At 37.1% G+C, this 22,795-nt stretch overlaps 1 protein-coding gene across 5 annotated transcripts in view; it reads left to right on the top strand.

Annotated features, from left to right (window-relative positions):
• Window positions 1-8,584: 8,584 nt before the first annotated feature.
• The window catches only part of LOC128859721 (protein spaetzle 5), a 56,657-nt gene continuing 42,446 nt past the window's right edge, over window positions 8,585-22,795 (top strand). The window contains exons 1-3 of one of the 5 annotated variants that reach the window (XM_054096759.1): window positions 8,585-8,601; window positions 8,678-8,878; window positions 9,349-9,801. The gene's annotated coding sequence lies outside the window, so the exon portion shown is untranslated. Of the gene's footprint in view, window positions 8,602-8,677; window positions 8,948-9,348; window positions 9,802-22,795 lie in introns of those variants that run through there. The other 4 variants (XM_054096758.1, XM_054096757.1, XM_054096762.1 and 1 more) reach the window with 4 other exon arrangements.

Here is a 22,795-nt window from a genome sequence, read left to right as displayed (position 1 = left end):
AAGAAGTAGCTTTCATGTTTGCAGGAGTATCCCAACGTAATTTTCAGTATTCTCGTTAGGAAGGATGGTGCCGGTTCTCGCTAGTACATCGGCTCTATAATCCCCCTCGATGTCATAATGATAGGTAATCATTGCTACATTTGGGCGAAATGTCTCATTACATTAGATGTACGGCATTTCATGGCTACCTGGGAGGTTGTGTGTGGAGGGATGGTGTGTCGTCAAATTAAGTGCTAAATGAAATAGACATAATGAAATATTATCAACTTTTCGATTTTTCGTTTATATATTATAAATTACCTAAGTTACTTGAATTCATTTTCAAAAATACTTAACATCCGCGTCACAAAAATTCGACATTCGCAACATCCCTTGTATGTATTGGCAAATTTTAAATTACTCATTCGCACCCAACACGCTTTCATTGAAAAAGCGTATTTTTTTATATATTAATTTTCTAGATATATGACGTTTTTTTTTGCATAGCCAAGCCTTAGCATGAGTTTCTGGCCTTTTGTTTTACTATCTAGAAGGTTATTTCATATAAGCTTTCAAGTCATTGCTTCAATTTTGTAGTTCTTCATTCGCTTTCATATAGTTTTTAAATATGTATAACTTTTTTTATCACCAAACTCTTTTTTTGTTTTTGTTAAGCTAAAACTTTGCATACATTAACTTATTTGCGAAGACGTTGGCATAAATTTAATATTCCGGCTTTTTTTACAGTAGCAAACATTTCGAACAGATTCGCAGGTAAAGATGCTCGAAACGAAGCATTAAACTGGACTGATTAGTCATTGTGGCGGATTCTTGTTGCCCTAGCTCTTGTGGCATGCGGTTGGGGAAGTTTTAACAGCTTTCAAAAAGTATAAAAAAAAAAAAAAAAAACGTTTGTAGGAAAAAATGATATTAATGTGTTTGTGGTTGACATTGGCGCCGCTTATTAAGTCTGACAGTAGTTTTTCATGAATTGATTACAATTTAATTTTAATGGCTATATTCATTATTCAACTATTTTTTAGTTAAATCAAAATGAGAATGTGAACACGCACAAATTTGCGAAATGCTGGACAACAATTTTCAAATGGGTTTTAAGTTAGAAAAAAATAGAAAATATTGCGAATTAGAAAAAACTATAAAATTTTAATAAAACATTTTCTATTCGAGTTTATCAAATTTTTTATGCTAAAATATTGACTTTTTTCGCTCAAAGTGCTTTAATACGAGGCTACTCTTACACTGGCTTTGAAGTTCGTTGCTCCCATGGTGAAACAATTAAGAAGGTGTGGTCAAAATCAGACTGTTAACCGGCTCTCAGCGATTTTGAAGGATTCAGCTGATTTGCTAATGTAACAAAAAAATTGTTACTATGTTGATGATATATGAAAAAATCAACGCACCAGTGCTCATGTCACTTTCTTGCGGGCAGAATTCTGGCGCCGAATCCTCTATGACGTGACAGCCAAATAACTCTCACAATTTTACTTCAGATGACCAAACATTGTAATCTAGCACCCTCGGTTGCACCCATATGTGTATGAAAGCAGTGGTGGTAAGATGATGGTTTGGTATTAAATCAACCTTCATTTCTTATTAATTTGAGCCCCGCACATACATCCAGAAGGTGAAGAACAGTGTTGTCAGTAGAGCCTCAAAAAAACGCAGGTTTGTATTGCGGAGTCTTTTGAAAGGTGTGCATGTGTTGTGAGTGTGGGTCCAATTTGACGGGGAGCAAATATTTTGAGTTTACCGTATAATGAATATATTGGCGTTTTTCCAATGGGATTGTATTTTTTGTAGCAGTGATGAATAGATGCAAAGGTTGTTTGGTGTCTTCTTTAGTAAGCCCATCAACTTTCTCGTTTCAGCGAATATCGGCATCCCCTTGAATACACATGATTTTTATGGAATCCTTATGCACTAGAAGTATGTAGTTTGCGATTTTTTTCAAGTAGTGGAGTGTTGTTGATGTGACTAACAAGGGTTAAGGGAGGTGCGTATGTTCGGAAGTGCGTAGCGCGCATCTCGATTGCTGAAAGCACAGACGTGGCACATGGGGAAAGCGTGGATACTTCTCCTGGCCGCCGCATGATTTGGTGTTTGATATGTGTTCTGGCGCAGTGTCCGTATATTGAATAGGTGAGGAAAAACGTGCTATGTTTGTGTATGTTTCCTGCAGTTATGAAAATATGTGCTTTTGTAAATATACAGATTATACATATATAATTGGCGCGTACACCCTTTTTGGGAGTTTCGCCGAGCGCCTCCTCCTATTTGTGGTGTGCGTCTTGATGGAGGGATCTACAGTTGCAAGCCGACTCCGAAAGGCAGATGTTATGAAGAGCTTTTTCATGGCAGAAAAACACTCGGAGGTTTGCCATTGCCTACCGAGGGGTGACCGCTATTAAAAAAAAATTTTTCTTATTTTTGGTCTTCTGCATTTTCTTTGGTTTTATTGCTTCGTTTATCACAAATATTATTTATGGTGGATTTTGTTGTTTGTGTGTGTGGTTTGCTGTGTGGATGGTTTTTACTTAGTGGCCTTGTTGCTACTTCAGAAAAATAGTGCAGTTTTCATCAATTTCTTATGGAGCTTGTTTTCGTTGTATTTTCGTTCGCCGAGAGTGGAATTAGACTTTACTACTCAGTTGCCTACTGAGTCCAAAGTAGCACTTGTTGATAAGAAAGATTCTACGTTGGATTTTCAGGCTGACATTGTTATCGGTGTCAATGCTGATTCCTAAATTAATGAAGTATCTTACAAACTCGAAATCGTAACTGTTAACAGTGACGTGGTTGCCGAGACACGAGTGCACCAACTATATCTTTGATGACAGGAGGTACTTCGTTTTGTCCTCGTTCACCACCAGTCTTATTCGTTTTGCTTCTTTAACTAGTTTAAAAAAAAAAAACAAAGCTAACAGCGCGGTTGTTAATGCCGATGATGTCAATATCGTCTCCAGCAATTGTACGCTCTTATAAAAAATTGTGCCGGAGCAAGATTTTTTCCAGTATTCGATTCCAACAGCGATTCACCCTGTCTAAAACTTTGTTTGGTATCAAACGGCTGGGCGATGTCCTTCCCCATTCTGACGACGCTGCTGGCAGTGGGGATAAGAAATTCAAGCATCGCGGTATATAGGCAACTCCTTTTCGTGCTTTTGAATACAGCTTTAAAAAGAAAAACAAAAAATGGTGTGTGCCGATTCTAGACTTTCCAGGTCTAAAGCCACACTGATAAGGTCCAATCAGTTGGTTGATGGTGGGCTTCAACCTTCCACACAATACGCTTGCTAAGACCTTATTGGCGATATTGTCTTATAGATTGGACAGAGTACACTTAAATTCGAATCGGCAGGCATGCTTTCATCCGACCGTATTTTGTATAGGGGCTGGTGCATACACCTTACCAGCTCCTCGCCGCCATATTTGAACACCTCAGCCGCCAGTCCGTCGGCTCCCGCGGCTTTTTTGTTCTTTATAGCTTTTAATACGTTCCAGTAAGAATTGAGAATCAATAGCAACGTGCATTATGTCGAAAACAAAATTAAGCGAGAGTGAAGTCCTAACGCAAAGCAATGCGCAAAAACAACTTTTTGCATTCTTTGAAGCCTATTGATGTTACAGCTAGTAAGGCCACCAAACTGAATATTTTTTAATAAGATTTTGCATAATGGTATACCATTAATTGGCTTTGAAAGAAAAATCTTCAGTCGAATACCCCACCCAAATCAGAAATGTCACCAATGCTGGTTAATCAGGAAGCACCTATATGATAGGAAGTAGGAATAAGGGAACGAGATATTGAGAATGAGATTAGGAAACACGTCTTTATATTTTAATTTAGTTTAGTTTTACGACACCAAGCACGTTGGCATAAGTGCGTGGCAATTGAAGGTAATAATATCTCTTTCGAGGAATTAACTTTTATAATATTTTGAATTTTCTGAATACATATGTTCCGGAAACTTTTTGATCCAGGTGGTAGGGTACACATGCAAGCTAACAACAAAAAAATAAAAACTAAATAAATAACGGCTACAAAACAGCGCATAAACTTTCTAAAAATAGCAAAAGACAATAGAAAAACCTCAATGCAAAAACCCGAATTCGATATCGTGTCGAAATACTTATGTATGTATGAATGTGTGCATATATGTAGGGTGCCGACTGAATGCACTGAGTTGCTCCGTCAGTCTAAAAAAATGCCGTTGACTTTGGGAGCATCATCAATGTGACATCACAGTTGGTAACTAAGACAAAACAACAATAACACGAAGCGTATGTAGTTACCAGCGTCTATGAACTGTAGCTGTATCAGCAATGCCGATGATGTAGAGAGCTGTCAAGTGGCTTGTAAAGATGATCGAGCATCAATGTTATCCAGATGGCCAAAAGCATCTGCACGCATGCACTTACACATGTACAAGGTGTTCAGTGGCGGAATTAGAAATTAAAAGTTAAATTGAAAAATAATTAGTTAAGTTTATTTCAATAACCATTACGAAGAAGACAAGTGCGGATTTAATTTTTAAAAATTATTTACTTTAAATGTTGACCGTTACGTTTGATACACTCTTGGAAACAGGCCTCCGTACTCCATACCACTCGCTGGAAAATTGAAGTAGGGGCGCCATTAGCATCGCGAACGATATTTCCTTTTAGTGCTGAGATGGGCACTGGCTTTGTTCCACAAACTCTTTACCAACATAGGTGGCCATGATAGGCCACCGAAACGGCTTATCCATTTGTTAGGGAAGAAATCTCGCCGTATTGCCATGGTTTCTCTAGCCGTGTGTTGTGCGACACCATCTTGCTGAAACCATGTGTGTGTAGGTATTGAAGATCTGTCTTTTCTCTCATTTTTGGCAGAAAATAATAGTACAATAAGAGATACCATCCACAGAAATTGGTTGCCTTGGAAGATTAAAAAAAAATTAGCTCCAATAATTAGATTGCTTGACAAGGCAACCAAACCGTCACTTTGGGACTGTGAAGTGGCTGCTGATGTTTTAATAGTGGGTACTGTACTTTAGGTGACCAGTAACGGGAATTTAGCTTATATTCACTTCCATTTAAAAGAAAATGGGATTCATCACTTCAGAAGATAGTATTTACCGTACGAAATCGCTCTAATATAACCTCACAGAAATTTCTACGCAAATTGTAATCATCAGGCTTTGGTGTTTGCACGATTTGAATTTTGAAGGGATTAAGTCTAAGAGCCTTCCTCAATATTTCATGCACAATAGTTTTTGGAAGTCCTTGGGTAGCAGCTCTCTTGCACACGGACCGACGCGGATTATCGTGCAAACTTGTACCGACGAATAATGAAGTTAACGCTGTTCCGTCAATGCCACCGCGCACCCTGTACTCAAACTGAAGTGCTATAAAACTTCATACTACGAAGTTTTCTAATTAAAAGATTTCAAAGTTTGATGACTAATTTTTGAAATCCGTTAAATTTTTGTGAAATACACACAAAAAATTTAGCCTAAAAAATATTCGAGTATTATAAGAGGATGAAGAGTTTTATTATGTGAGCACAATTGTAATTTCTTTATAAATTGACCTTAGAGCTATGCACTACTGGAATATCTGCTAATAATTTTGTGTAGAAACCGAATTGTTCCATACAATTTGACCCGGCCTAATGTAAGTGGCGTGTGTTTTATTGCAGTGTCATTGCACGGATTAGTAAACATTTCTACCTGCAATTATTGCATGATACAAGGATTTTGCCAGGCATAGAGAATATCATTATAAAATGTCGGAATAATATTTTCACCACATATTCTCTACTTTACTGCTAATTCCTATGAAAATTAAAAAAAAATCTTCAGTTTATTAAGAGAAAGTGACTAATTTTCACCTGTTTTGTTTAAATAAAAACAAACTATATATATTTACCAGCAAAATATATATTACCCTATATACGCTAGGGTGAGGTGAATTTTTTGTTTTTTATGTTGGCTCTCTAGCCCAAAAATAAAGGTGCAAAATATTATTTGTCCCATGGCATGTTAAGAGATGCCCCCGACATAATTAATATTAAAATTATTTTATTCAAGCTTTTCATTTTCCCTTCGTAAAATTCTGTACATACCTGCATTTATAGATTTTCTTGTATTGACTTGTGTTGTTGGTAGTGTTTAAGGGTTTTATAACGCGATTTAGTGTTATTGAAATTACGCCAAATCCTGGAAAAGACCCATGAAAAGCAAGACGACAACCATCATCTCTTTGTCGACTATAAACCTGCGTTCGATAGCCCGATAAAGGATTGCCTGTACGCCACCATGTCTGAGTTCGGTATACCAGCGAAGCTCATACGGCTTTGCAGAATGACGTTGAGCAACACAACCAGCTCCGTCAAGGTAGAAAATAACCTCTCCGAGCCATTCAGTACCGTTCAAGGTTTCAGACAAGGCGATCCACTGTCATGCAACCTCTTCAACTTCGTGATGGAAGCGGTGCTCCGAGCAGCAGGTGTTCTTCGTAATGGCACTATTTTCTACAAATGTGTCCAGCTCCTTGCGTACGGCGATGACATTGACATTATCGGCCGCTGTAAGCGAGATGCCACCGCTGCGTTTTCCGCTATCGAAAAGGAATCATCACGAATGGGTCTGGCAGTGAACGAGGGTAAAACGAAGTATATGCTGTCTACAACGCGGAACACACGGCGTGTAGGAACGCACGTCATTGCGGACAACTATACCTTGAAAGTTGTGCCAGAATTTATTTACCTTGGCACCGCTGTTAACAGCAACAACGATATCAGCCTGGAGATTTTACGGATAATCACTCTTGCTAATAGGTGTTACTATGGGCTAGGTAAGCAATTGAGTAGCCGAGTCCTCTCTCGCATTACCAAACTGACACTTTAGAAGACGCTCATCATACCCGTGTTGCTTAATGGCGCAGAGGCATGGGTAGTGTCACAAAGCGATGCAGCCGCTCTTGGGATGTTCGAGAGAAAAGTTCTCCGTAAGATCTTCGGTCCTGTGCGCGTTGGCGAAGACTACCGTTCAAGAATGAACCACGAGCTGTATGAGCTCTACACCGACATTGTCGTAGTTCAACGCATCGCCATCCAACGCCTGCGTTGGCTAGGGCATGTCGTGCGTATGGATGAAGAAGCTCCAGCAAAGAAGGTGTTCGAGGGCGAAGTCCAAGGGAGCCGTCTTCCAGAGGAAGACCATTGCTCCGGTGGAAAGACCAGGTCGTGCGTATGGAGGAAGAAGCTCCAGCAAAGAAGGTGTTCGAGGGCGAAGTCCAAGGGAGCCGTCTTCCAGAGGAAGACCATTGCTCCGGTGGAAAGACCAGGTGGAGGAAACCCTATGCTCGCTTGGTGTACAGAATTGGAGAAGGTGCGCGCGGAGCAGAGGCGCCTGGAGAGAGCTATTGAGGTCGGCCGTAACTCGGTAACGGGTTGTTATGGCCACCTAAGTAAGTTAGTAAGTGTTATTGAAATTTTGATGGCATGAAATGATTTTCAGTGACGAATTTTTATTGTGTGTGACAAGTGAGTTCATCCCTGGTGGCCGTCTTGATGATTTTCCACAAATGCAGGAACCTACAAATTAAAGCCGCCACCGAACGGCAGATGGATCTTATGAGCAACTTTTTGTTCTCAGAAATACACTCGGAGGTTTGACATTACCTGCGAAGGGCGACCGCTACTGGAAATCAACTTTTTCTATCAATTGGTGTTTGTGCCCGAGATTTCGAACACATTTGGCTAAGGTAGCCGTCGCTACTATCATACTTTAGTACGGCACTTAAAATCAAGTTAGACACATACAATTTAATTTTTTTAAGTTTATTAGTAGTTTTGAAAAATTGTGTTTCGTTTTTAGTGAGTGGGGCACCTCAAAAGGTTATCGTAAAAATTATATTAATATTATCTTTTTTAATATGAATTTTATTGACTCTTATAAAGGCTTCGTTTGACATTTCGATGCTATGCAATAACAAAAAACACATATTTCCATACACTATCGCTCCACCTTAATGTTATATGAAATTTTACGCTTCAACAATTTTTGGATTAGAGTAGAGTTATCGCGTGCAAAAAAAATATAAATAATTAATTAATACTACTTAAGTATAACAAAAAACCTTAAAACCAGTTCATAGCCATCGACGCCGCCAGACAGAAACACAAAAACAGAAAAAAGCCAGTAAATAAAAAGCAAACACAAAATTTAATTAAAACTAAAAGCAGCATATGTTTGTAGTAGCAAAACAGCTGAAACAGCTGTAACAATGCGCTGCCAAACCGGCATTTCGCATCCCACCAGCAACGCTGTTATGAGCCACACACGCACATACACACGCAGACGTTTGTGCAAACAGATGTGTGCATGTAATCAGATATATATGTATGTGATAGTATAAAATAATACATGCATATGTATGTATGTCTATAACTATATTTACATATATACCAAGCTATGCCTACATTGTGCTCGAGCGTCTCGAGGGCGCCCTAAGCTCCGAAACACTCAAACAAAAGGAAAGACTGAAGCAGCAAACGCGTTCAATCACTCGAACGCGCTGAGATAGCCAAGCGAACGTCGTCTGAACATTGCTAAAGTGAGCATAAATGTGCAAACGTTAGATAAATACAAAAAACATAAGAAAATAAAAAATAAATTTTGTTCTACTACAGCGAGCGAGAAAAAGGTCTATACCGTTCCGTTGGCCGAAAAACGCATCGGCCGTCAGTTGGTTTCGAAGTTGGCAACGGTGAGCAGTGACAACGAGCGACCTAAACGCATGCTTCGCCCAAAGCGTCGACACACAGTGAGCTGGACGGACGTGCTTTTGCGGATACGCGTCGCATAAAATACTCGTACACAAGAAGTCACACGTACAAGCAAACAAAAATATAATTGAAATGTATTTTTAAGTTGAAGTGTTTAAAAAGCCCGATTGAAGCGTTAGTTTAGAAGTTTTGCAAATGTTTACCCTGACATGGGAAAAATTCAACTCAATTGATGCTTATGTGTTGTTATTATTTTTTATTGTGCTGAAGTGCTTTGCAAGTGAATTATTTGCAAGTTATAAAAAAACGTGTTTAGTCTACTTTCGAATAAAAGTGTTTCACTATAACCAGAAACAAAAAATAAAAGCTGTTCGACTCATCAGGAGCGTGAGCGCGTGATGGCAATCGAAAATCAATTGTTAAAATAAAAATTTCGTAACCGAACAATTCATTTGCATTTTTTGCAATAAATAAAACAGTGTTTCAAATACTTAAACTTGTTTTAAGTATATACATATCTTTGTATTTTTCTTCTTTCTTATATGTACATAAATATATATATATTTTTTCAACAGTGCTTCAAGAAACCCCAAACATTTTTCGCTTAAGAGCACAGCAAAATTTCTTATTTGTATTCAATTGTAAATTTGACGAAAAGCAATTCACCTACGCAACGCTGTGTGCGTGTTTCAAATCTGTAATTTTCCTTTAGTAATTGAATTAAATGGGCAATTGCCAAGAGAAATTGGTGTGATTAGTGTGCGGATATTGTAGCAGCTGTGCGTAGAATTGACTTAAAGCAGCAATTAAAAGTGAACGGTCTGGCTCGAATTTAATCGAAGTGAAGTAAAATTTGTAAACTATTTTGCCTTCACACACCAAGTTGGTTTGAAAAGTTTAACTTGGTTTTCTTCGAATTGGATATTGCTCGATTTTGGCTGGCACGTGCGTGGATTTAATAATTTATAAAGAGCGTGCGCCAAGTGTGAACAAAACGTAAATTGCTGCACCCGAACGGAATAGAAAACGTAAGTGATTTTGGGAGTGAGCTTGAATTAAGAAAAATAATTTGATATCTTATTTATATACTGCGAGTATTAACTACACACCTCAAATTTTTGTATATACCATATAATTAGATAATTTGTTATATAAAAGCTGGCAATTCCCTTGTTTAAAGTATGGTCCATCGCATACCACATTTTGCATCTTTCTCGAAAAAATTACCCGGATTGTAAAATAATTAATGAAAGAGTATCTTTTCAATTTCTTTAGATAATTGAAAAAGGTGACTAGTCAAATATATATGTATATACTTATATTATATATGTATAATTGGCCATTACACCCGTTTTGGGTGTTTGGCCGAGCTTCTCCTCCTATTTGGGACGTGCGTCTTGATGTTGTTCCAATGCACCCATTGGTATATATCTGCGAGTGGTGACATCATTATGTCGTTTTCTCGAAAAGAAATTTTGGTAAGGCGGTGATTAGGCGCAAATAAGGCACACCGCATTCCAAATTTGCGCCTCATAAGGCAGCCAAACTAGGCCCAAATCCCGAACGGTATCGCCACACATCTGTCTCATTAGGCGCAGGTTCGAAAAACCGAACTTCGGTAATACTCCGGATGCCCTTCTACAAATCAGTTAGGGATTCCAATTTATGCCTAAGTGAGACACTACCACAGATTTTCGTGACCACAACCAAATTTGGTATTATTCTGGCATGCCTAACGTGGGCCTGGTAAGGTAATAGTGAGCCGTGCCTCAGTAAGGCCTGCCTAATTCGGGCCTAACTGATTCTTCGGCATGCCTCACTGTAATTCTAGTCGGGTGGGCATTACATAAAACTGGAAATCTTCCTGAAATCAAACGGTGAGCAACCAATGATGAAAGTGACAATAATTAGGTTTTTTATCATACTTTAGATGGGATGTATGTCACAAACATTGATCTTAATTCTAATATGCGAGTAAAAACTCAAATCATCGAGTGTATTTTACTTCTTATTATAAAATGATCCCCATTCAAAAATGGCATTTATCGAAAACAAAACAAAATAGATTTTGAAATTGAGAGAAAAGGCTTGGACCATAGATTTCGCCCACTCATAATAGATGGTCTTTCAAGTTCCAGTTTCAGTTCCTTTTATAGTGGTATTTCGTCAAAGCTCGATTGCGTCTATTTTATGAGATGCTAAAAAGAAAATATACAACTCACTTAAATGAGTTTAATCTAGTCAATACCGCAATGTATATACATATGCATGAGTAATTACTTCTGCACAGGGTCTGGCAAGAATGCACAATGTATAATGACTGTAATTTCTCTTCCCAAATTTGCAAAAATGATACCAAAACAAAAAAACGAATATAATACTTTTGTTTCTTTCATGTTTAATTTGTTTTTATTTTGATGGGGTTTTCAGGGTCTCTATAAAAAAATAGTTAAACTTTTATTTTTTAAATAAAGCACCGAGTATCATTTTTTGGGCATTCGTGAAGGGAAATTTAAAGAGAAGAGATAGATTTTATCGATCTGTAAACTATTTTAAACCACATTTACGAAAAAGTGAATTTTTCGCATGCGAATTCAGTAGTAATCTTCATAGCGCCACGGGTAAATATTAAGTAAATAGGTGTTTAGTTTTGTTTCCCATACAACTAATTTACGGGGTAGCATAAAAATAATGCTTATTTTTTTTGGGCCACCCTAATGTTCATAAACATGCACCGATGTACTAATTACACACATACACTTACACTTGTACAATTATTTGCAATACTTGTATATTAAAATGAGAACAGTGGCTTTTGAAGCAATAATAAATCACCCACCAGCAAGCATTTTTCGCGCTTCCCAATGTCTATTTATTTGTTATTGTTATTTTATAATTTATTCATAAAATATTTGAAATTCAATTGTGGTTAAGTGCAATAAAGAATCAGCTTTGTGTTTATAAAGCACAAAGGTAGCCACCATACCTTCTGCTCAAATATGAACGAGACGTTATCAATAAAACGGTCCGCGGATGACATATGGCAAAAATAAATTTTTTGTTTTTTGGTAGGTTGTTATAAGCTTACATGGCAAATTTCAGCATGATATGTTACATAGTTTGTTTTCTGTGCTACTGTAAACAAGTCAAGCTCGAGTGTGTTCTTCGAATTTAACGATGGAAATTCAAGTTGAACAAAGAATTTGTTTGAAATTTTGTTATGCCTTAAATATTGCAGACAACCTATGGGGACTCTGCTCTATCGCGTGCACGTGTTTTTCAGTGGTACAAATCGTTCAAAGAAGGCCGTACATCGGTTGAAAACTTGCCTCATGAACGTCGTCCAGCAACATCAGTAAACGACGAAAACATCGGAAAAGTAAAGGAAATTGTGCTTGAAAATCGCACAAATCGCAAAATCGGTTAACGCTGAATATTATTTAGACGTTTTAAAGCGTTTGCGCGAGAACATTCGTCTTAAAAGGAAGGAATTGTGGGACAACAAGTCATGGTTCTTGCATCACGATAATGCACCAGCTCACACATCACGTCTTGTTCGCGATTATTTGAACAAAAATAATGTTAATATCGTTCCGCAAGCACCGTATTCGCCTGATATGGCTCCATGTGATTTTTTCCTGTTTCAAGCTCAAGTTACCGCTCCGTGGAAAACATTTTGAGACAATTGAAGTTATAAAAGAGAATTCGAAGAACACACTCGAGCTTGACTTGTTTACAGTAGCACAGAAAACAAACTATGTGACATATCACGCTGAAATTTGCCATGTAAGCTTATAACAGTCCTACCAAAGAACAAAAAATTTATTTTTGCCATATGTCATCCGCGGACCGTTTTATTGATAACGTCTCGTTCATATTTGAGCAGAAGGTATAACATTATGCGAATCGAAACAGCAATTTTTATAACGTAGCCCTTACTTATATTTATATATTATCACTAAACCGAACTAGTACGAAAAGTCTGATAGATTAGTTTTCAAATTAAAAAAAAAATATATTTTCATATATTTGTTATAACTTTCTGGAGAGTTAATGCATGGGCCATTCCTTCACAAGTGATCAAAGTATTTTTGACATTCTCGTAAACTTTTCTTAGTTTATTTGAAGCCTTCGATCGATTTGTGAACTGGACAAATAATGATGGCAATATGGCAGTAGCAAACCTCCGAGTGTTTTTGCTGCCAGGAAACGTCTGTTCGCCATGAAACTGTGCCTTCCTTCATTTGTAGAAAAAACATGAAGGCGCGTACCACAAAGAGGGAGAACTCGGCCAAAACACCCAGCAACGTATGTAAGCGCCAATAATATAAGGTGGCGCAAAATTAATCAATCTGTCAAAAGTTTTATAGATTTTGCAAATGGTGTCGTATGTCAATCATATTTGGCACTTTTGAACTAGAGAGCTGCATTATAAAGGGTGGTTAAATTTTAAGGGCCGATGCTGAATGTGAACCATACCTAAACGTCAAGCTTTTTTCTGCATTTGATTTGACATTTTTCACTTTCAGACTAATTCAATTTGAACTATGGAAAGATACACACTCGAGCAACGCGTTAAAGTTATTCAGGCCTATTATGAAAATGGGCGTTCAAATCAAAATGCATATCGTGCATTTCATCTTCAGTGATGAGGCACATTTTCACCTCAGTGGATTCGTCAATAAGCAGAATTGCCGCATTTGAGCGAATGATAATCCGAGAGTGATTGCCGAAAAACCAATGCACCCACAAAGAGTGACTATTTGGTGCGATTTATGGGCCGGCGGCATCATTGGGCCGTATTTTTACCAAAATGAGGCCGGTCAGGCAGTTACTGTGAATAGTGTTCGCTACCGTGAGATGATAACGAACTCTTTATGGCCCGAATTGGAAGATATGGGTGTGGACGATATGTGGTTTCAACAGGACGGTGCCACTTGTCACACAGCTAACGAAACAATGGCTCTTTTGCGCGAAAAATTTGATGGCCGAATAATCTCACGTCGCCGCGATGCCAATTGGCCACCAAGATCATGTGATTTGACACCGTTGGACTTCTTTCTTCGGGGTTACTTGAAAGAAACGGTGTACGTCGATAGGTAAGCAACAATTCAAGAGCTAAAGGATGAGATAATTCGGCACATTAACGACATAGAACCTCAATTATGTCTCAGCATCATCGAAAATTTGGACCATCGGTTGGAGGTGTGCCACCAAGGCCGCGGCGCCATTTGGCCAATATTTTGTTCCATACGTAATTGAGCCATACCAATATTATCATAATAAAGAGAAATCACAATAATTTCCAAAAAAAAATTGTATTTTATTCAAAATCAACACCGGCCCTTTATAAACAAACAAGCAATGGAGCGCATGAAGGATTTTCATTACTCAAAATCATTTTTTTATGTATTAAAAAAATTGTACAAAAAGAAAATTGGGTGATGAATATGCATATATTTCCTCTGCATATTTAAATATAAATAACTCAACAAGTTATGGGCGTGTTTTTCGAAAATGACAAAACGAAAATATGAAGAAGAACGAAAGATATTTCACTTTAAAAAGCTCCATGTCAAAATTTTTTCACCGTTCTTCTTATTATACACAAATATATGTACAAATGAAATAGTTTTCAGAAGGAGATGTCCAAAATACTTGGATCACTTAATCACCATATATTTTATTAATATGAATTAAACACTGTTTATGCGTCCCCACTAAACACTGCTAAACGCGAGTATTGTCTGTTTGGCCATATATACTGATTATCTGAGCATTGCTGCAAAAAAATCCGTTACTTCAATTGGTTAAAAAATCTCCAAAAATTGTCTACTATAACATAATTTTTTATTACCCGTGACGCCGCTGAACAAAACCAATTGTCAGTCAAAATTGTAAGTAAATATTTTTCGCAAACTTTGCCGCACTAGTAGATATATCTTAATATTTAAAGCTTTAATAATTTGAACAGTTAGAAAAATTTTGAGAGTCATCTTTTCACTTTTGATGTGAACTTCGTTCTGGTTCTATTTTATTGGACAACATTTTGCAACGAATATCGCTCCATCCGACGAAGTACGTTCTACAATTTTATTCTGAATATACTTTATGCTATGTATTAGTTCCACATCATATTCGTGTTTCCCCATATCATGATATCACAGCATTGCAAATCATATCTGTTCATACTATCTAAAGGGTCGTTCAAAAGATGCGCCTAGATGTTCTTTTGAAATAAAAAAATGTTAAAATTTAGATTCTTTCAGGTTTCACTATTCAAAATACAGCTTTTAAAAATTATATGTGAAATATCAAGTCATTTAAATGTCCACCAGGAGCACGTCTACTGGTAAAATCCGCCAAACAGTCGATTCAGGAATGTTTAATTGTTCAGAATATCGAGATATCCATATTGAAGTTTGTTGAGCTACACTTTGCGCTACACAGCAATATTCTCAATATTACGGGCAGTTTTTGGTTTGCCAGTCCTTTTTCTACCCTCGGCAGAACCAGCGTCTTGAAATTCTTCCACTAATCTTTGAAATGTCGATTCGTTCGTGGCGTCATTTATTATCATAAAAAAGTCACGAATTTTGCAATATTTTGTTCTTAAAAACCGATCATTTTTTAACTTTTTTTTTTGTTTTTTGCGGATGAGGGGGCAAGCTGCCGTCGTAGCAATGGTATGCCCATGGACTAAAAAACTCAGCCTCGTTTGGAACAGTCGCCCACCCTGGCACCGCTTTCGCATTGCTTCAGAGAGGCGTTCCATATTCCTCATTACAAAGGTCTGTGCCTATGGGCCTCCATTCAGGTTACGCTTTTTTATATGGAGAACCCTTTCCGCGAAACCACTTAAGATCTTCTACGTTTCTTCGCTACTTACTACTTAGCGCGTTACTAAAACCAGTAGTTTTGTGACCGACTGCATTCTCCAGCGTTCGACGTTTTTGTTCCCTACACATACATTGGAAGAATGTGTGCTCAGCGTCATCTTCGGCGGCAAATTCCTATTTTCAACAGGTATTTCTAGAAATACCCGTGCCCCGAAAGTATTTGGGTTGTATAAAAATTAACTTCACAGAAGTTCCTGCTGTTCCATGTGGCGATGTCTTTTATAAGTCTAGCCGTCAATCTGCCACGTGTTTCGTTAATCCAGCGGTCATGCCATAGCCTTAGCGTTTCATCCCTTATTTCGCGTGCTGCAGGTTTGCTAGCTCTTTCTTCCATTCCCTCTTTCTTTAATGCCCATAACTTTTCCTTTCAAAAGCTAGTAAATCTATCGGTACTGAACAGCTTATTACTTGAACAGCTAGCCCTGATATTGTGCGGTAGGCGGACACAATTCTCAGGGCTGCCATTCGTTGTACCGATGCCGAAGAGCTTGCATCTGTGATTTACCTATAGCGCATTTGCCCATAGTTCAGCTCTGTATAAGAGATCGGAGAGCGTGGTAGCCATCATTATTTCTCGTTTCCATGTTTGCCATCAGTCTACTGAGTATGTATTACTGAGTAAGGAGCTTAGCGGCTTTCTCTGCTGCGTGTTTTATTTGGGCTCAGAATGTTAATCTTGAGTCCAGTCTTATGCCTAGGTCTTTTAAAACTTTTTTGTGGTTAGCGTATTTGAGCAAGTTTGCATGTCAACTTCTAACAGCATGTGCTTCTTGGTTAGAAGTATTAGCTCCGTTTTCTCTGTGGCTACTTTGAGGCCACGTGAATCTAGCCACGTTTGTATTCGTATCATTACTCGGTTAAGTTTTCTACGTGATTCTAAGTTTTTGTGCTATAATGACTGCTGCGATATCCAATTAAAAAGGTACTATCGGGCATTTCCATATTGAATATCTCGTCATAACTGAAGTTCCACAAGTCGGCCCCGAATTGAACCTTCTGCCGCTCCGGATGTGATGTATATACAACCATTTTTATTATATGTTGTTATATGGAGTAAAATTGTACATATGTCAAGTAGTCAAATGTCAAAGTTAACATAAAATAAGGTACTGCCAAGGAATTATTCACTACTTTTTATTCTTACTTATACTTATATCACATATTAAATATTATATTTGACATGACTTTAAATGGATCAGATTTTATTTGATTGGGAATGAATTAGTTATCTACAAGAAATATAAGATCCTAGATTTATTCTAAACGTGCGCGAAATAAAGTATCTTCCGTGTATCATTTTATCAAAATGCTATAACCTATTTTCCTGTGCCTCTTGTAAATCTATTGAGCCACTTTTGGCCTTTTCTGCTGAGTTCTAGCGACTGGTCATATTCTGGACGTGATTTTGAGCAGTTGTTCTTGGCATTGCCTTAACGTTACGAGACATCATTTCATGGAAATCATTTTGAGACAACTAAAGAGATTTTAGGCAATTGTCGCATTTATTTTTGAATAAATTTTTTACTACATAAAAAAAAATAAATTTGCGTATTGAAAATCTTTATTTTGAGCTTTACTGCAGCTTTCTACTTTACCAATGCAAAACCTATGAATCTTCTGATAGGGTGAATAATTCTGCGCCACCTTGTATATTGGTTGCCATGGAGATTATGTTGAGAGAGTAAAGTGAATATCTTGTTGATAACTCGTTCGCTTTTATTCGCGATTTCCAGATGCTTTTTCAACAGAAGTATGGCTAGCGATAATTTGCAGTCATATTCAGATAGTAATTTGCCTCTGAATATAGAAGTTAATATATTAAGCTAAATCTAACAGATCTGAGCTTAAGAAAATTTCCGAAAAATTATCAAAATTTATTTTGCGCCAAATGCCATTTTTATTCTATTCAAAGTGATTTAACGCCCTCACCTTGTGTTGCTTTAGTCTATAATAGCAGATCTAATCTGATTGATATAAAACAGAGGTAACATAACGGTTATGCATGCGTAGTTCTTCAACAAGAAACTTACGTTAACTGTGTATGTTATCTGCAACATTTAAAAACCAGTTGACTGTATTATACAAAAAACCTGAAGACAAGTCAGCAAATAACTCAATTCGTGATTTGGCAGTCAGTTATCATAAATCTGCGAAAATAGGAAATCTGAAGGAAACTAGGAAGGTAGATTGACACTAATCTGTGGCAATGCCAAATTGGTGAGAATAATTTTAGTACTGAAGGTTATCATACCAAAACCAATTAAACGTTTCAAAGAAGAAAAGGCACAACTTTAAAATGTTCACACTTAATTAAGTATAAAGATTGATTGATTTGACCCCAGCGTTATTAAAATAACTCAACCACCCGCACAGCGCCATATTTATTGTTAAATACTTAAGCAAATACAAATATATGTACATATATACACGTACACATACCTATATGAACATATTAAAAATATGTTTGTGTGTTGTATCATTTCCCCTTCTTTGGCAAGCAACGCATTGTTGATTCATTTGCTTGTTACTTCATCAGCCAAATTTTATGGCTTAGAAACTGCTTAAAAACTATTGGGCGTAATCGTTAAAAAAACAAAAAAAAAATCTTTTGCAAACGCCAAAATACGCCGATTCAAAATACAGACACACACGTCAAGTGATCATGGCCAAAGCCGGCTTTGTCGAGATCAGCCAGCAGCTAAAACAGCGAGATAAAATCCAATATATCAGCAAATGGTTATGTTCCAATGCTTGATTTTACGATTTGTTTAAAGTTACCACACAATAAAACACAATAACGCTTTTCTTAAGTAGACAAGCCGAAAATAAAAACAAACAACAAAAAGTTCATAGCCAATTCAGAGTTGAAAACCATAGCTTGTCAACCGCTTGTCAAAAATTTTATTCTCTGCACAGAATAAACTATCTAAAAACCGAATGATAATAGCAAGTGTTGAAATGATGGTTAAAATTGTTTTTGCACAATTTCTTAATGGCCATCAACTGATTGAGGATATTGTGAATGGCCTAACGAATGACAAGCAAGAGTTAGAGGAAGCAAGAAATGCAAAAGCATAGATACATATAAAAAAGATACATGGGGCTTGCACTCCGCGACGAAACATCTATTATTATTATTATGATGGGATTTACCACAGACCTGAAAGATCTATTGTGCGCCTTCAAGGGTTCAGAGTATTTCCCTGAGCCCAACCTCCTCAATAAATTTTCCTATTTGTACTATTTTATTGAGTTTAATTTCCACCCCTGGTGGTGGACGAGTTTTAACTATTTTTGGTTTTTTTTTTTTGAATGTTCATTATATCTTTTTCATAATAAAAACCATATAAGTCCAAGCATCAAACTATAACAAAGATTAGAAATTTATTATAGGCAATTTATTGCATTTTTGAAATGGAGAAACTGCGAACAGTGTCAAGGAAAACACCTGTACTACTTACATATATATAGCGGATTTTTAAGCAACTTCAAATTTTCACTTTATTATACTGTATAAGTAGTAAAATTCGATAAGCTATAAAACTCCATACCAAAAATTATTCGAAAACTTCTAATTAAAATTTTTGGAATTGGAATGAAAAGTTTGTGGAATTTTTCTACTTTTGGCATAATCTTTGAAAGTTGGCGAATAATTAATCACTTAAGCGCGACAAAGTGACTACAGCACACGCGGACGATATAGTCATTATTGCCCGTAGTAGACGCTACGAAGATGACCTCTTCCTAGCGATAGAAAAAAATGCGAGATTGGTAGGGCTGACAATAAACAAAAGCAAAACCAAATAGATGAGTGAAAAGGAAAGCTCTTGGCGTTATTAACATCGAAGACTTCAGTTTTGAGAGTGTGTCCAAATTTACATATCTGGGCGTACTAATAAGTAACGACAACAACATGCAGGAATGTATATCTGACAGAATAATGGCGGCGAATCGTGCATACAGCGCTAACATAAATCTCCTGAAATCGATATCTCTTCGACTCGAGCTGACCCACGGTGCAGAAATTTGGAGCATGACTCTTACAGACGAATATTTGTGCGCAAAATATTGTAAAGTATTTGGTGCAATACGCGAAGAAGATGACGAGTACAGGATCAGACACAAAAAGGAGCTGCTAAGTCTCTGCAATGGCGAAGATATTTTCAGATTTATCACGACGCAACGCATCAGATGGGCAGGTCACATCATCCGCATGGATGACGATAGGCCAAAAAAATTACTCCTGGACTACAATCCTTTTTGCTCAAGACCCCTTGAAATCCCGAACTCAACTTGGCTGCATAACGTAATCGAAGATCTGGAAAAATTGGGCGTCAAAAATTGGAAATCTCTTGCGTTGGGTCGTGTTGAATTGAGGAAGATTGGTGGGGCGGTTAAAGCCCATCCTGCGCTGTAACGCTAATAGATGATGATGATGAAAGCAGTTATTTAGAAACAAAATTGGATGATTAATTTCGCGTCACCATAAATGCTACTCTTACATACATTATATGTATAGTAAGCCACCAAGGCACTTATCTTATCTAATTAGTTATGAATATGCGCATATGAATGCCGGAATATAAATTTGTGCTGAGATAACTTTACCTGTTTACAATGTTAACGAAATTTTGATGCTAAATTTTATTCGTAATTTTTTTTTTAAATATAGTCCACTTTAAAAAAAAAACTAAAAATTTAACCAAGTTCAAAATATTGTCATACAAACATTTTAATCAGAACTTTTAAAAAACTTCTGGGCATGTAATTTTATAAGCCATTTAATTTTAGTAGAGTAATATAGGCCCCGTAGCTGAATGGGAGAGAACTTAGGTTCGAATCTCGGTGAAACTCCAAATTTAAGAAAAACATTTTTCTAATAGCGGTCGCCCCTCGGCAGGCAATGGCAAACCTCCGACTGTGTTTCTGCCATGAAAAAGCTCCTCATAAAAATATCTGCCGTTCGGAGTCGGCTTGAAACTGTAGGTCCCTCCATTTGTGAAACAACATCAAGACGCACACCATAAATAGGAGGAGGAGCTCGGCCAAACACTCAAAAAGGGTGTACGCGCCAATTATATATATGTACATATATATAATATTATATATAAGAGGCTTCAAACTACAGCTGCTCAAAAATCGCGTTGATTTTTGACCGTTTTTTTTGCATACGAAAAGGAAGTCTTTTATATGGAAAGTGCGCCATTGAAATTCAGAAACAAAAAATAAGATTTGGTATTGAAAAGGCAAAAACATTACAATATGAATTGGCCTTCTGATGACGAAATTATGTAAAATTTTGTCTTGACAACATTGTAAGGAAAGAGGCTTGATCAATCCGGAAGAGATACATCAGGTGGGTTTTTAAGAGCTTGAGAGATAAAATGATAACACGAAACAGAAATACTATTGGAATGCATATTTTTATTATAATATTGCACAGATATATTGAGGGAAATTATGAAGTCGATGAGCTGGCCAGGAAAGGTACTACTCTTCAACTACTTAGCGATAGAAGTACCTTTGGGATACCAAAGACTTCGAGTAATTTAATAATTAATTACATTGATTACCATAATTAATAATATTATCCAAGAGGCACAATCGTAACAGCTAAGTTACTGTGGCTGCAAATAAACAAGAAAAAGACAAAGGAATTGCGAAAGGGCGAGGATATCTCGAAGGTCAGGGCTATTTGACAGGTATTCCTTCAGACTAGGAGTTTTCTCCCATGAATATTGTAGAAGTTGTAGAGATGGGGAAAAAGAAGAAACAGTTCAGCACTTCCTTTACAATTGTCCAGCGTTAGCTAAAATCAAAGCAGGTTTTCTAGGTACATATTTTTTCAATCCTCTTACGGAACTGTCTGACGTGGCGATGGAATCAATCCTGTGCTTTATCAGAGCCGCAAAATGGTTCCACGAAGCAAAATAACTGAGGTTCCCGTGTCGTACAGTGGTATCACAACGAATCTGTAAGGTCTAGTGAGTTAGTCGTACAGACCGACTACTACCATAACCTAATCTTACCATTCTCAGCTATCAAACCAGAGTTGTTGATCTCGATAGTTCTCATGCAGCTAAAAGAAACACCCGATACATAGCCTGCTGCTTAAGTATTGGCATATAGCACCACCTGCGTGAATAAGTCAAACCTGAAAATATAATTATTAAGTTTGGAATTTTTAATGACAGTCGTAATTAGAACAATTTGAGTTTGTTCATAGGTATTTTAAATATTCGTCTTGAAAAGCTAACTTAAAGCGTGAAGGTTTTCACGAGATGCTTTTCCATGAATTCCGATGTGAATTAAAGCAAGAATAGTTTACTAATCAACTATTTTCGAGTTTTGGTGTTGAAGCTATGAGCCACCGCAGCTGGCCAGTTTTCAGAATGCAATTGTGGACGCATATCGCTTCAGGACGAATTTTGTTGTGCCGGATATTATTGTGAATTGGTATTCTAAGACTGCCAAAAGGCGTATCGTATGATGGAGGTATACGTGAGTATTAGTTTCAATCGCATGAATTCTAAGTTTCCCAAAAGTTAAGTAGCAACCCTCGTAGTCTTTGTTTCTTTAACTTTGAAATCTCCTGCGATATTTTTTCCATTCTTTAGTACCTACGTCCTTTAGCACCGCTTTTGGGGTTATGCTATGCTGTCGCACATTTTGAAGATTGAAAAGATCGCACTATATTGTACCGTCATGAAGTGTATTAGATACTATACCAAATGCAGATTAGTGGAATGATCTCTAGAATGGTGTATCGCTTTCTCATACTACAATAGCAAATGGCCCCTATTATGAGCAACATTCGATCTTCGACTGTAGTCGAAAGTGCTGATCGAACGAATTTTCATTTGGTATTATGGTGCTCATTCGTTGAAGAATAGGACTATTGTGAATTTCGATCGCTCGACGCATTTACAATAGATAATTTTTTCTCAGCTGATACAGCAAATCAAAATAAAAGAAAAACCGATTGTGTTGAAATTCTTTGCTAACATTATTTTTAAAAGGTAAAAAAAGTATTTTTTGTGAAAATGAGTACAACGGAGTTGTGGTTCGACGATTCATCGGACGATGAAAGATTAATGGAACTAGCTAGAAGTAGAAAACAGTT

The sequence above is a fragment of the Anastrepha ludens genome, chromosome 4, assembly GCF_028408465.1.
Source record: "Anastrepha ludens isolate Willacy chromosome 4, idAnaLude1.1, whole genome shotgun sequence".
Classification (NCBI taxonomy): Eukaryota; Metazoa; Arthropoda; class Insecta; order Diptera; family Tephritidae; genus Anastrepha; species Anastrepha ludens.
The sequence above is the reverse complement of the archived record's forward strand: the minus strand, read 5'-3'. Positions and strand labels throughout refer to the sequence as shown.